Genomic DNA, 14,517 nt, shown 5'->3' with positions numbered 1-14,517 from the left:
ACAGCTGTGTACTGAGTAATTTTCAAAGGACAATAAATCTATACTGTTATTCAAGCAGCACACTGACTACTTTAAGTTATATCAAAGTTTCAGTAGGATAATGTTATCCCCTGAAAGGATATAACAGAATATTTGCAAAAATCTAAAGGGTGTACTCACTTTTGAGATATACTGTATATATATATATATATATATATTATATAACATATAAATCTCTATATATATACAGTATATATACATATATATATATATATATATACTGTATATATAGATATATATATTATATAATATATATATCTATCTATCTATATATATACAGTATATATATATATATATATATATATATATATATATATATATATATATATATATATATATATATATAATATATATCTATATATAATGTATATATATATATAGATATATATATTAATAATAGTATATGTATATATATATAATATATATTATATAACATATAAATCTCTATTCTATACAGTATATATACATATATATATATATATATACTGTATATATAGATATATATATTATATAATATATATATCTATCTATATATATACAGTATATATATATATATATATAAGCTGAGCCAGAAGGCAAAGCTCTCAATATACCGGTCGATCTTCGTTCCTACCCTCACCTATGGTCATGAAGGCTGGGTCATGAACGAAAGAACGAGATCACGGGTACAAGCGGCCGAAATGGGTTTCCTCAGACGGGTGGCGTCTCCCTTAGAGATCGGGTGAGAAGCTCAGCCATCAGGAGAGACTCAGAGGGATGCTGTTGTGCTGTACAGAAGCAGATCCAATCACTGAACTGACATTGTGTTTTGTTATTGACTCTAATAAAGTGCTGATACTTGAACGACGTGTAGTTGTCAGATGGAAACGTAGCACAGATCTTTTGAATGGCATTCTGTGGTTCTTACCAAGTATTCTCCGGCAGAATCTCACCGGCGGTATGCCACATAGTGATACATTCTGTAACAAGACAATACATGTCAATGGTAATCACTTCCACCTTATTTATCTGTGTATTCTGTGACTGTGCCAGAGGGACCATTCGACTCCCCATAAATACATCACAGTTTCTGAGCTCTACACATTACACAAGTAACTTCCTCATTACGTGGCTGATCACCTGCTTGTTGTCTGTCCCTCTTCACATACCTGTGGTAGGCTGTCTGCAACACCCAAACATCCAGACACTTTGACTTGAGTCCTGGGTGATCTGTTCTGCAGGTTGTTTGCACCATGTCCCTCATATTCATTGAGTTCCTCCATGACATCCTTTTCTTGGCAGCAGCTCTTAAATTGTTTCCATAATTGTACAGTTCTCACATGAACACCTAAATGTACAAAAGAAGAGTGGTGAGGACATGTACACAATATGCAATATCCAGACAAAGGCCAATATTAACGTCTTCTTAACGTCATACTATTTATATGCCTGTGTTTGACTCATAAGCACTACAGGTGAGACGGTCAGTACACAGACTATACTTTATAAAGCAGCGCTGACCTCCGGTCTGTTTGTTAGCTCATAGCTAATGCTTTATATACAGCTCGTAATATATGACATATCAGACACAACGATAGAACCTCAACCGCAGAAACTTCGAGAGAGAATCAAGTTATTAAGCTTTACAGACGTCGATGTGTCCAAGTAGAGAAGTGATTGAATATTTAGCAACTAGTCGGGTTCATAACAATTCAAGGAAACCAAGCTATCGACTCGCTAGAGGATAGCTTGTGATCTGTTTACGATCGAGGATAACGTTACGTTTTATTATGATGTATTCACTATATATTGAGAAGTTCTATGAACTACAGTTAAATGTATATACCTGTCTGTGTTCTGTTGTCGCACAGGATCTCCGCCAAATCCAGATTCACGTCACCATCATCCGCATGTTCGCTCCCGTCTGTGTCTCCATCTTGAACACTGTCTCGTGCTGCTCTGTTTCCACCACGTTAAACTCGCCCGCATGATCTAAATCCACGACACCGGCATCCTCTTCATAAACTCCTCTTCTTGAAGGTGCAACGAGTCTATTGACTCACTGTCACTCGATTCTGTGGAAATATCCGAGCCAGAGTCCGACATCACCACGTCTGCCGTGCTGCCGTGGTGTCTGTGTATTCAACTGGTGGACTGTGTTCTACTTGTGACGTCAGAACACGGCGTCGGGTGTTTCCGGCAGTGTAAACATCGGTGGTCGACATACTAAATCATGATTTATTAAATACTGCGATCATTGTGTCATAAATAACACATCATTTTACAGCACAAATAGCATTTACTATCAGTAGAATCATGTTTATCATTTCGTAGGCCCTTTAAGGTAACAGATAGTGTTATGTAACTAAGCGTGTGCAGAGCGTGTGCAGAGCGTGTGCAGAGCGTTGCACTCTGCATCTTCTTACAGAACGTTGCGACTTCTGGTCGAAAATCTCAACTTCTCAGAAAGACCCTGTGACGTCACTGTGCGCTGCTTTTCAGGAAAACAATGTCAGACAAATAGTAAATAAAGCTCAAAGAGACGATGATCGTCCAACATGTAACGGAGGAAAGAGTGTTGAAATGTGAAACAAAGCCCAAGTGCAGCCGGGGGGGGGGGGGGGGGGGGGGGTTGATGAAGAACCCCGCTGTGCCCTGTCAGCACTTTTCTGACAGGGAAAACTTGCACAAACGTCAGTCAGATTATAGATCAAGGTTTCAGACAGACATGGGGGGGGGGGGGTTATCAACATAACTTCTAGAAAGACGGCAAATAAGATAAACATGTGAAAGTAACTCGAGCTTTAATTATTAAAGACCCTCACATGTGAAAGTAATCACATTACTGTGCATCGCTTTCAGAATCTCTTTTTCAACAAAGAATGGAGAATATGTGTGAATGCAGTTTATTTTGGCCACTAGGGTTTGTTGTCAAACTGTCCTCCTGCTGCAGCTCGCCTCTCTGTCTTCAGCCGTCCCCAGCACATTAAAACAGCTGCACGTCCACGTGTTAGTGCTTTTTGTTCTCCAGTGCGTGTGTGTCAGAGTGTGTTACGTGTCTTTATGAGCTCATGACTTCAGTCTGAAGGAGTTCATCACCATGAGATCCTGAGAAGTTCCTTTTCTAATGTAGTTTCAAGGCTCCAATCAGAGCGTAAAGGCCTGTAGAAGAAATCTCCTCCTGAAAAGGTTTGTGCTGATTTGTTAGACTTTTTATATGTTTGGCTTTGTGTTTGTGAGAAAGTTAGCATGCTGTGTTAGCATTTAGCTCAATGCACCCTCCATGTCGAAACATGACTGGAGATTTTGAAGTTTTTGAAGATTGGTTTTGCAATAATTTCCAGAAAGAGAACATCTTCTTATAGAATACTTCAGTGTATACTGGCTACTCTCGTCAGCGTAACACGTATTTACTTCATACACCAGGTTTCCATCCAAATGTAACAAAATCTGCAAAACAAAAAGTGAATCAGTGCTTGTTGTCGTCCACGTCCTCGACACACGACACACGACCTCGACACACGACCTCGACACACGACACACGTCCTCGACACACGACACACGACCTCGACACACGACACACGACCTCGACACACGACACACGACCTCGACACACGACCACGACACACGACCTCGACACACGACCTTGACACACGACACACGACACACGACACACGACACACGACCTCGACACACGACCTCCCACACACGACACACGACCTCGACACACGACCTCGACACACGACCTCGACACACGACACACGACCTCGACACACGACCTCGACACACGACACACGACCTCGACACACGACCTCGACACACGACACACGACCTCGACACACGACCTCGACACACGACCTCGACACACGACACACGACCTCGACACACGACCTCGACACACGACCTCGACACACGACCTCGACACACGACACACGACCTCGACACACGACCTCGACACACGACACACGACACACGACACACGACACACGACACTCGACCCACGACCTCGACACACGGCCTCGACCCACGACCTCGACACACGGCCTCGACACACGACCTCGACACACGACACACGACCTCGACACACGACACACGACCTCGACACACGACCTCGACACACGACACACGACCTCGACACACGACACACGACCTCGACACACGACCTCGACACACGACACACGACCTCGACACACGACCTTGACACACGACACACGACACACGACCTCGACCCACGACCTCGACACACGGCCTCGACCCACGACCTCGACACACGACACACGACCTTGACACACGACACACGACACACGACACACGACCTCGACACACGACCTCGACACACGACCTCGAAACACGACCTCGAAACACGACCTCGACACACGACCTCGACCCACGACCTCGACACACGACCTCGACCCACGACCTCGACACACGGCCTCGACACACGACCTCGACACACGACCTCGACCCACAACCTCGACACACGGCCTCGACACACGACCTCGACCCACGACCTCGACACACGGCCTCGACACACGACCTCGAAACACGACCTCGAAACACGACCTCGACCCACGACCGCTGCCGTCAGAAACAGCAGAAGATGAGGTCCCTCATCATGTTCATAATTTAATGTCTAATTCTTTTATCAATGAAACAACTTTACACCTCAGACATGAAACACTTTTAAAACATGAAAACATTTATTTTCTAGTATATTGTACTGATTGTATCTCTCTGTACAGAGAAGGACGTGACTAACTGTGTGTGTGTGTGTGTGTGTGTGTGTGTGTTCGTGTGTGTGTGTGTGTGTTCGTGTGTGTGTGTGTGTGTGTGTGTGTGTGTGGCTGGATGGCTGCAGCTGCTGGTGAGTTTATATTGTTTATCTCTGTGTTGTTGTCTTGGTGATTATTTAATGTCTGTTTCTTAAAAACGCTTGTTGCACACACCGCAGCGTCCACACACGTCTTATTTATTGATGATGTTTATTTATTGATATGTTTTTTATTTTTTGGTTTCGTCTCCTGTTTGTTAATTGCAGTGAAGCTTCACTGATGGAGTTTATTTGTGATTAATAATCAGTGTTCAGGCTGAACGTCTGTATTCATTGTGGATCTGGACTTCACGACTTGCTGCTGTGACCTGTGTTTTAGCTGAAAGGTGTAAAATATTCCTAGAACTCTTTCCATCTCTCCTCTGTACACTGGAAATACTTAAAACTTTACATTTAATTTGGAGAAATCATTTTAAAGATTCTAAAAAAGGAGTTTGGAGATAAAGCAGGTCGCTGTGAGAGGATCTCTGGATTAAAACACTGAGCAGGGCAGAAACTAGTGCTGCTGAAGTTTATATATATTCATATATATATATATATATATATATATATATATGAATATATATGATGCACCTGCTGAGCAAAAACATGCTTTCAGACAGCCGGCCTCTCCTGTTGTCTCTTCTCATTTACTGATGCGCTGTGTGAGCAGCAGTGTGAGACTGTGCTCCTGTGGACGAGCAGCTCGCGTCATGAAATATTCACCGGACAGTAAACACTCCCAGGACGGAGAAAACACGGGATGAAGAGAAACTTCCTGTTTTTCCAGGAAGTATAAATAAAAACAACTCAAACTCCCTTCACAGTGAAACCTGCATGTAAACAGAAAGAAACTGATGAAATGTTTGTGTTGATGATGTTGTTGCCTGGAGACGGAAGATTACAGTTTGTGTAGATTCTCCACCTGCACCGTCAGGAAACAAGGATGTTGGTGATCTGATGTGTGACGGCGTGCTCATTATAAATTATGTCTGTGTGTCCGGCTGTAGTTTAAAGGTCGTCCAGTGAAACTTTTATCAGCAGAACTCTGAACAATAGATCCTCTGTGGGGGGGGGGGTGAGTCCCCTCCGTACGATGACAATATTATTATTATATTAATATTAATATTCCTCCAGCAGCTCCTGTTTTATATCCAGTTATATAAGTAAGTACCCGTTCAGAATAATAATAATATTATATGTATTAATATTGTATTATAATCATTGAAGCTTTAATGTTTCATCTTCCTCTCATAATACCTGATGGAGTATAAAGTAGCAGGAAATGGAAATATTAAAGTAAAAGTACCTTAAATACTGAGATGAAAATGAATCTTTGAGTTTAAACTTGTGACCTCGTCATAGGAAACCATAACAACGGCACAATGTCTCATGTTGTGGTGAAACGTCTCACAATCAGCTGACAATTCATTAAACACAAACTCTTTGATGCAAAAATGCGCAAATCTCCTGTGATCATTAACTGGCTCTAAATGAGACCGAGTGTGTGACGTGCAGAAAAGCTTTTATGTTGAAGTGAAGCCTCGCCGCTTTAATCACGCATTGATTTCATCGCTGATAAGAGAACGCACAGGAGATGAGATGCAGGCAGCTGATAGGACGCTGAGCCTGCAGCTCGCTGCAGTGTAAACTGTGCTGCACGTGTTCGGCCCGTCGGCTTCTTCTTCCTGGTCGGCCGTTTGCTGTCTTTCTTGTCACATTTCTTTCATTCAGAGTTTTGTTTGCATGAATCTTGGTGTTTATATATAAAGCAGCTCAGTGATGCTGCCGTCTTAATAACACATACTTCAGCCTCGATGTGTCACGAACACGTTGACCTCATCAGCCGCTCGGCTCGTGCTCACGTGCTCCTGATCAACGCGTTGCTTTACATCCGGCTGACGGCTCGTACACGTGTGTTCCCTTCATGCTGCTGCCTCTGACAAACTCGTCGGATGAAATTAGCATCTGATGAATAATTGTTGTCAGAGAGGAAACTAATGTTTTCTTCTGACTCTACAAACTTCATTAGCATCATGACGTCGGGCTAAAGATGCTGCTCAAACTTTAAACCTCCAAGAAAAACATGGAAACAGTGAAGAACTGCAAAAAGATGAAGATGAAGATTCAAAGCTTTATTGTCGTGTGCACACGACTACAGTCTCCTCCAACATCAACCTGGAGACTGTAGTCGTGCACCACAGCTACAGTCATCACTACATCAACACACAACACAAATAATAGTGCAGAGACATAACGGTGCAACACAAATGCAGGAATAAGTCAAATAGTTACTTTTCTTTGACACATTTATTTACACTTTTACAATCTGTATAATAATAATAAACATTTTTAAATTATATAATTTATATACACAGATATATTAATATACGCAGATATATTTATCACATACGTTATACGTAACCACGTGCCATGATGCTTCCTTATCAAATAAAACATAAAGTAAAACGGGATCCAGAGCCTTTACTCCGCTGTGTCCCTTTCAGCCTACAGAGGAAACATCACAGTCTCAGAAGACGAATGCTTCCTGTGCGTGGGACTCTCAGCGTCTGAGGAGTGAATGTTTACTGTAAACAGCATTTATTTTGTTTATTTATTTGTTTGTACATTGAAAAATAGTTTTTATAAAAGATAGACGTAAACAAACGCACTTTAACGTGTATTTAATCCGATACACTTGAATCTAAAGAAACACTTGTGCAGGAAATCTAAAGCAGGATTGATTTCATGAACTTCTGAAGGTTTGTGCATATTATGAAATGTTATTCTATTAATATCCCAACATGAGTGTGTGTCGCGTTAACAGAGCCTGAGATAAACAACATGTTGTTAATCGAAAAGCGTAAAAGCTCCGATCCCTGCAACTTCCTCTTTGTCCAGCAGAAAGTAAAGCCGAGCGCCAGAGGAGGAAACAATAAGCACTATTTATCTGTTTGTCTGTGTTTACATATAATCTGGAGCTGGGATCTCAGAGACGTGGCCTCCAGCTCCTCCTCTGACCCCGGCGAGCGCCCGCCGTAATGTGAGCTTTGTCACAGAATTAGAGTAAAACACGGCCCCCTGCTCCTCGACTGACGATGGAGGTGATTTCACTAATCAGAGTCACATCTGCTGGGAGCAGTGTGCCTCTGCAGCCCGACGAGGGTGTAAATCACACGCCGGCTGATGTACCTTCAGAGTCCATGTGGCTCACGTGATAATAAACGCCGTCCTGACGTTTGTCTCCGGGATGTAAATAAGGCGGCGGCCATACGCCGCCTTCATGCTACATTAACTGCTGCCTCAGCAGATTAACATTTTAACACATTTCAATATGTGGCCTGAGCTAATGGGCGCCGCTGCACTAACGACAAACCTGATACACAAGTGCAGATACATTCTGTCCTGGACCACAAGCACAAATACAGAAGATTCAGAAATACTTCAACAAGTAAAAGTTCACAATTCAAAATCGATCTTGAACACACAATCTGCAATTTACAGCCTCGAGAGGACTCTGAATGAAAGCAGAGATGCATCATGGGAGTTTGGTGTGGAGGTGCATCATGGGAGTTCTTCTGCTGTTAGGATTCCTTCAGTGTTCCTGGTTCAGCGTCTGGTAATTTTGAGAAAAGTCGAAAATGTTGAGAAAAAAGTCAGAATTTTTATGTCGAACATTTAAAGAGAAAAGTTGAACATTTTCAGAATTAAGTTAGAAATTTGGAGGAATTAGTTGGAAATTTAAAGAGAAAGGTGACTAAAATCCTTCATCCGCTTCAAATATAGAGTTAAAAACACCAGGATGTAGAAAGTGTCTTAAAACTGGATAAACAGTCAGTTTATGAAACTTCTGGCTACAAACACAACGCTGACGCTGCTCAAAGGGGAGACGACGCCATGACAGGAGAGAGAGGAAACGTTACCTTCAGGGACATTACACATTTCTCTGTCTCACTACATATACAACACAGGACTGATGACACCATGACAGATGAGAGAGGAAACGTTACCTTCAGGAACATTAAACATCTCTCTGTCTCACTACATATACAACACAGGACTGATGACACCATGACAGGAGAGAGAGGAAACGTTACCTTCAGGGAACATTACACATGTCTCTGTCTCACTACATATACAACACAGGACTGATGACACCATGACAGGAGAGAGAGGAAACGTTACCTTCAGGGACATTACACATGTCTCTGTCTCACTACATATACAACACAGGACTGACAGCGAGGAGCTGATGAGGACGCCAGAGGCTAACAATGGCTGACAGGGGGGGTGACTCCATCTAATGTAGAGGAGCGGCATGACATCACTCCCAGGAGAGCCCGGGGAGCCCACCACCGTGATATGACATATTTATCTAACAGGAGGAGGAAGAGGAATTGTTTAGCTGTAATTATCATGAGAGGAGACATGTAGTTATACACATATGTATATATGTATAACAGACAGACAGACAGGCAGACAGACAGGCAGGCAGACAGGCAGACAGACAGGCAGACAGGCAGACAGGCAGACAGACAGGCAGACAGACAGACAGGCAGACAGAGAGACATACAGACAGACAGACAGACAGGCAGACAGGCAGACAGACAGGCAGACAGAGAGACATACAGGCAGAGAGACATACAGGCAGACAGAGAGACAGACAGACAGGCAGACAGACAGGCAGACAGGCAGACAGACAGGCAGACAGGCAGACAGGCAGACAGACAGGCAGACAGGCAGACAGACAGGCAGACAGACAGGCAGACAGAGAGACATACAGACAGACAGACAGACAGACAGACAGACAGGCAGACAGGCAGACAGGCAGACAGACAGGCAGACAGAGAGACATACAGGCAGACAGACAGGCAGACAGAGAGACATACAGGCAGACAGACAGGCAGACAGAGAGACAGGCAGACAGGCAGACAGACAGACAGACAGGCAGACAGACAGGCAGACAGGCAGACAGACAGGCAGACAGACAGGCAGACAGGCAGACAGACAGGCAGACAGGCAGACAGGCAGACAGACAGGCAGACAGGCAGACAGACAGGCAGACAGGCAGTGTTTCACTGTGTGAAAGTCAAACAGAAGAGAGTTAATAATAATAATAATAATAATAATAATAATAATAATAATAATAATAATAATAATAATAATAATAACAATAATTATAATTATAATTATAATTATAATTATAATTATAATTATAATTATATACTTGATTTATATAGCACGTTTCTTAAAGTGGCAGATAAAGAGAATAATGTTAAAGTACATCAGATGAATCAAAATAAAGAAACAAACAATATATAATAATAATATCTATACATATATATTAATACTATAATAATACTAATAATACTATATATATATATATATATATGGAATAAGATTATTCATCTCTTTGTGTTATTATCATATCAAATAGACTAATAAAAGATTAATAGGGGCGTCCCGGTAGCTCAAGTCTGACCTGTGCCCATTTGCTGTATGTTGTTCCCCTTCTCTCTCTCCCCTTTCACAATCTGCACTTCTCACTATCATAAAGGCATGAAAATATGATGGAGACATTATTTTAAGATTTGAAAGCACATCAGAACCACATTGTGTCATTGAGAATAGAAGTTTTGTACATGTTTAATGTGTTTCTTTATTAATAATGATGAATAATGTGCAGATGAGAGTAAACAGCAGCTCCAGTGTTCAGAGCTTGTGTTGCGTCACTTTCATTGTGTGTGAGGCTGAATGATGATGGACTGATGAACTGGTGCAGGTAATTAACTCAGTGAATGTGCAGATGTTTTGTGAAGACACACACACACTCAGCGGGCAGCCGGCGCTGGACTGGAAAGCCGTGTGTGCTTTAATTAATTGAGGGGAGATTACACGGTCGTCCAACCATGTAGTCTGTCATCACAGCCCGTGACGGACTGAGAGGAGGCGCTGCTCCACGCTGTCCACTGCCATTTGGAGGAGAGCTGAAGTTGAGTGTGAAAGTTGAGTGCGGAGATGCTGCAGAACTTATAGCTGCTGGACATGTTCACATGCAGAATGCTGCGTGACACACGTGACACACGCTTCACATGTGACACCTGAGTATTCTGGGAAATACAGTAAAAGTCAAAACTAAACTACACAACAGAATTTTGTTCTCCAGAGGGAAACGTGTGCATCAGCTGCAAAACACAGAAAACAACATGTTAACATTAATATTATCAAGAAGGTGCAAATGCAAAATACACACAAGGCAAAGAGAGTGAATGTGTTCAATACAACAAATCAAATCAAATCAAATTTATTTGTATAGCCCAATATCACAAATTATACATTTGTCTCAGTGTGCTTTACAGACTGTACAGGTTACAACATCCTCTGTCCTTAGACCCTCTGTCCTTAGACCCTCTGTCCTTAGACCCTCTGTCCTTAGACCCTCGCATCGCACAAGGAAAAACTTCCTAAAAGAAACCCCAAAATTAAAGGGGAAAAAATGGAAGAAACCTCAGAGAGAGACTGAGGAGGGATCCCTCTCCCAGGACGGACAGACGTGCAATAGATGTCGTGTGTACAGGATAAACAACATAGTACAAATACAACATTTGACAGAAATTATGTTGTGTTGGAAAAAAAAAAGAAATAGAAAGTTTGGATGAATCCAGGAAAATGTCAAAAAGGCTTCCCGGTGTCCAGCAGGACCAGGTCAGCAGGCGCTGTCACGATTCATGATCCTGACGTAAACTTTATCAGTGGCAACCTGCCACATGAGAGACAGACACTCCGGGGATGATGCCCCGGATGGTGAGTTAGTAACATACATTTACATAAATGCAGACAGATAGAGAGGGAGAAGAAGAGAGGGAGAAGAAGAGAGAGGGAGAGAAGGAAGAGAGCAGGGAGGTGTCCCCCGGCAGTCTAAGCCGACAACAGCTTGATGTTAGATCTTAATGCAGGATTTAAAATGACCTCCTGGTGACATTGTGTTGTCAGAGCTTAATAATCAATAACAATATAAGATTATAATATATAAATTTCCATCAAAGCAGCAGAGGAGAAGGTCTGATGTTTGCAGTGTGGAAACATGAGAAATAATGTTTGAAACACAGAATAAGTTGTTGAGCTGCACAATCAGCATCTGGCAGGACAAGGCGTGTTGCATTTAAGGGTAACGGGAAACACCAAACACAGAACCAGGTTCCACTTACAGCTTCATCATGAAATCTTCTTTTACTTTGGAGTTCCTCACAGCTGTTGGTCACTTGTGCTACGTGATCTGCTGGGAAGGCGTTTAATTCGCTCACCACTTTACCTCAAGACATGTAGCGTGACATGTCTACGCAGCTCGAGCTTTTCACGTTGTCCTTCCCAACGCGTTACACACAGACGCAGTTTCAAACACGTGGTTAACGTAGTTTATCCAAACAGAACTACGTACGGTTTAGAGAAAGATCCTGGTTTAGGTCCAAATAACGACATTTGTTATGTGAATTCAGTTTTGTACGTAAGTTTAGAAGCTAATGTAAATAAGTCAACGTTTCAGTTTTGGTTTCACACGGACGACGGCAGTCTCGTTGTATCGGAACATAATTTTGTAGAAGACAGCCATCTTGGTGTTTGTCCGTCGCCATCTTGCTTTGTGGCAAACAGGAGATTCACCAGATGATATCAAAGGTCGCTGACACCTCCACACGATTATTAAAGAATGACAACCAAAGCATTTGAACATGAAATTACTCATTATTATAATAATCATAATAATAAAACATTAGACTTCTATAGCGCTTTTCTAGAAACTCAAAGACGCTTGACAGAGTGAGTGACAGATAAATATATAAACGAACAAACAAGAGAGAATAAAGGAGGATGAGCAGAAGAGACAGTCAGAGGTTGAAGGTCGTGTTGAACAGGTGAGTCTTAAGAGAAGTGAAGGTGGAGAGTGAGGAGGAGTCTCTGAGGGTTTGAGGTGGAGCGTTCCAGAGGGTGGAGCAGCGATGGAGAAGGCGCTGTCCCCCCAGGATCTGAGCTTGCTCCGGATGGGGGGGGGGACAGGAGGTTAGCAGCAGCAGAGCGGAGGGTGCGGGGGGGAGTGTGTCTGTGGAGGAGGTCAGTCAGGTAGGAGGGGGCCAGTGGAGATTATATACACATTATTCATATTATCTCAATTTAAGTCGTTAGTCCAATGAAAGACGAGGAACCGTGTAGAACGATGTTTCAGGAGGAACCGGTGAGAACTTTGACGAGGAGAGAACAAATGTTTACAGAATGTATTTTCTCCTGAAACCTGCTGGGACTCGTTCTCCTTTGTTCTCCAGCAGTTTGTGTCGAACACATTTGATGAGATAATCAATAGGATTCATATTTTTAAAAGATATTTTTAATACTAAATGTAGATTAGACATGTTAACACAATACTACAACATTGTGAAGAGGCTTCATAATAAATCATGTATTTAAACATCATTACAGTGAAATATCTTCTCATCATGAAATCATGATATGAATCTGAATAATTAGTGACGGCTGAATAAACCCTGAAGTGCAGAGGAAGCGCGGCTGCGGGCGCTTTGAGAAGTGCACTGAATAAGTGAGAGATGTTAATCTAAATGTAATACAGCACGCTTTATTATCCGCAGCTGAAACTGAACAACAGCAGGACCGAGACAACGGTGGAGAGAGAATCATCACAACAGAGAAGCTTCATTTGACAACATCACATCATCTGCATATTAATACAATAAGACCATATCTGTTGTGATTTAGCGCCTTTGTTAAGATAGACTTAATAATCAATGTCTTATTCATTAAGTTTACTAATGATGTACCATATGTTCACATAACATGAGGCCCAAGCCCTCAGGAAGTTAAGGGGGGCTCTCAAAGGAATGGGAAGATGACCTCCACATTGTTTAGATTGCCGTGGCGCCATGTAGGGTCTGGATAAGTAAATGTTGATGATTGAAAGGTTGGGTTTCAGAAAGTGTGTGTGTTCAGAACAGCTCCTATATAAGAGCTAGATTCTCTTCATGAGTTGGAGCTCTACTTGGCTGCTTGGAAGCAGGTAGTGTTCTCATGGTTATTATTTTGTCGTACAACAAAATAATAATTGTTAAACTATCTGTGTCTGTGCTTTATTGATTCCTCTCTGTTTCATACCACCATGTTGTGAGCGATACATATCCACGACACCACTGTCACTGAAGGCTCTGTCTTCACGTATAAATATTTTTGCTCTACGTTTTAACCTCTCAAAGTTTCATTCACACACAACTAGACTTCTTGTTTTGAGATAAACGTATTTACAACTAAACTTCTTCTCATATTTTGTCCCCGATTTGTTTTGAAAGTATCAGATACATTTCTCATCGAAGTCCACGTCGGGGTGGATGAAGAACCTCCCCCAGGAGACGTAGTCATGTCCCGTGTGAAACCAAGAGTCAACGTTCTCTTATTTACTTATTTACTTATTTAATTAGTAATTATGTTAATAAGAAGTGGACGTTTTTTCATCTTGGTGTTTGGACCCTCTTGATCTCAACATTTAGACTTTATTCTCAACTTTTCCCCTCATGCTGGTCCAGATCCTCGTCCCTAAAGCAGAAGTCTCTGTCTCAACAGTCTCCTTCCTGACGCGTCCTCCCAGACGAGAGGTATCTCGTCGTGGGACAGCTGACTTGACGTCTCGTAGT

The sequence above is a fragment of the Cottoperca gobio genome, unplaced genomic scaffold, assembly GCF_900634415.1.
Source record: "Cottoperca gobio unplaced genomic scaffold, fCotGob3.1 fCotGob3_337arrow_ctg1, whole genome shotgun sequence".
Classification (NCBI taxonomy): Eukaryota; Metazoa; Chordata; class Actinopteri; order Perciformes; family Bovichtidae; genus Cottoperca; species Cottoperca gobio.
Note: the sequence above shows the minus strand (reverse complement) of the source record.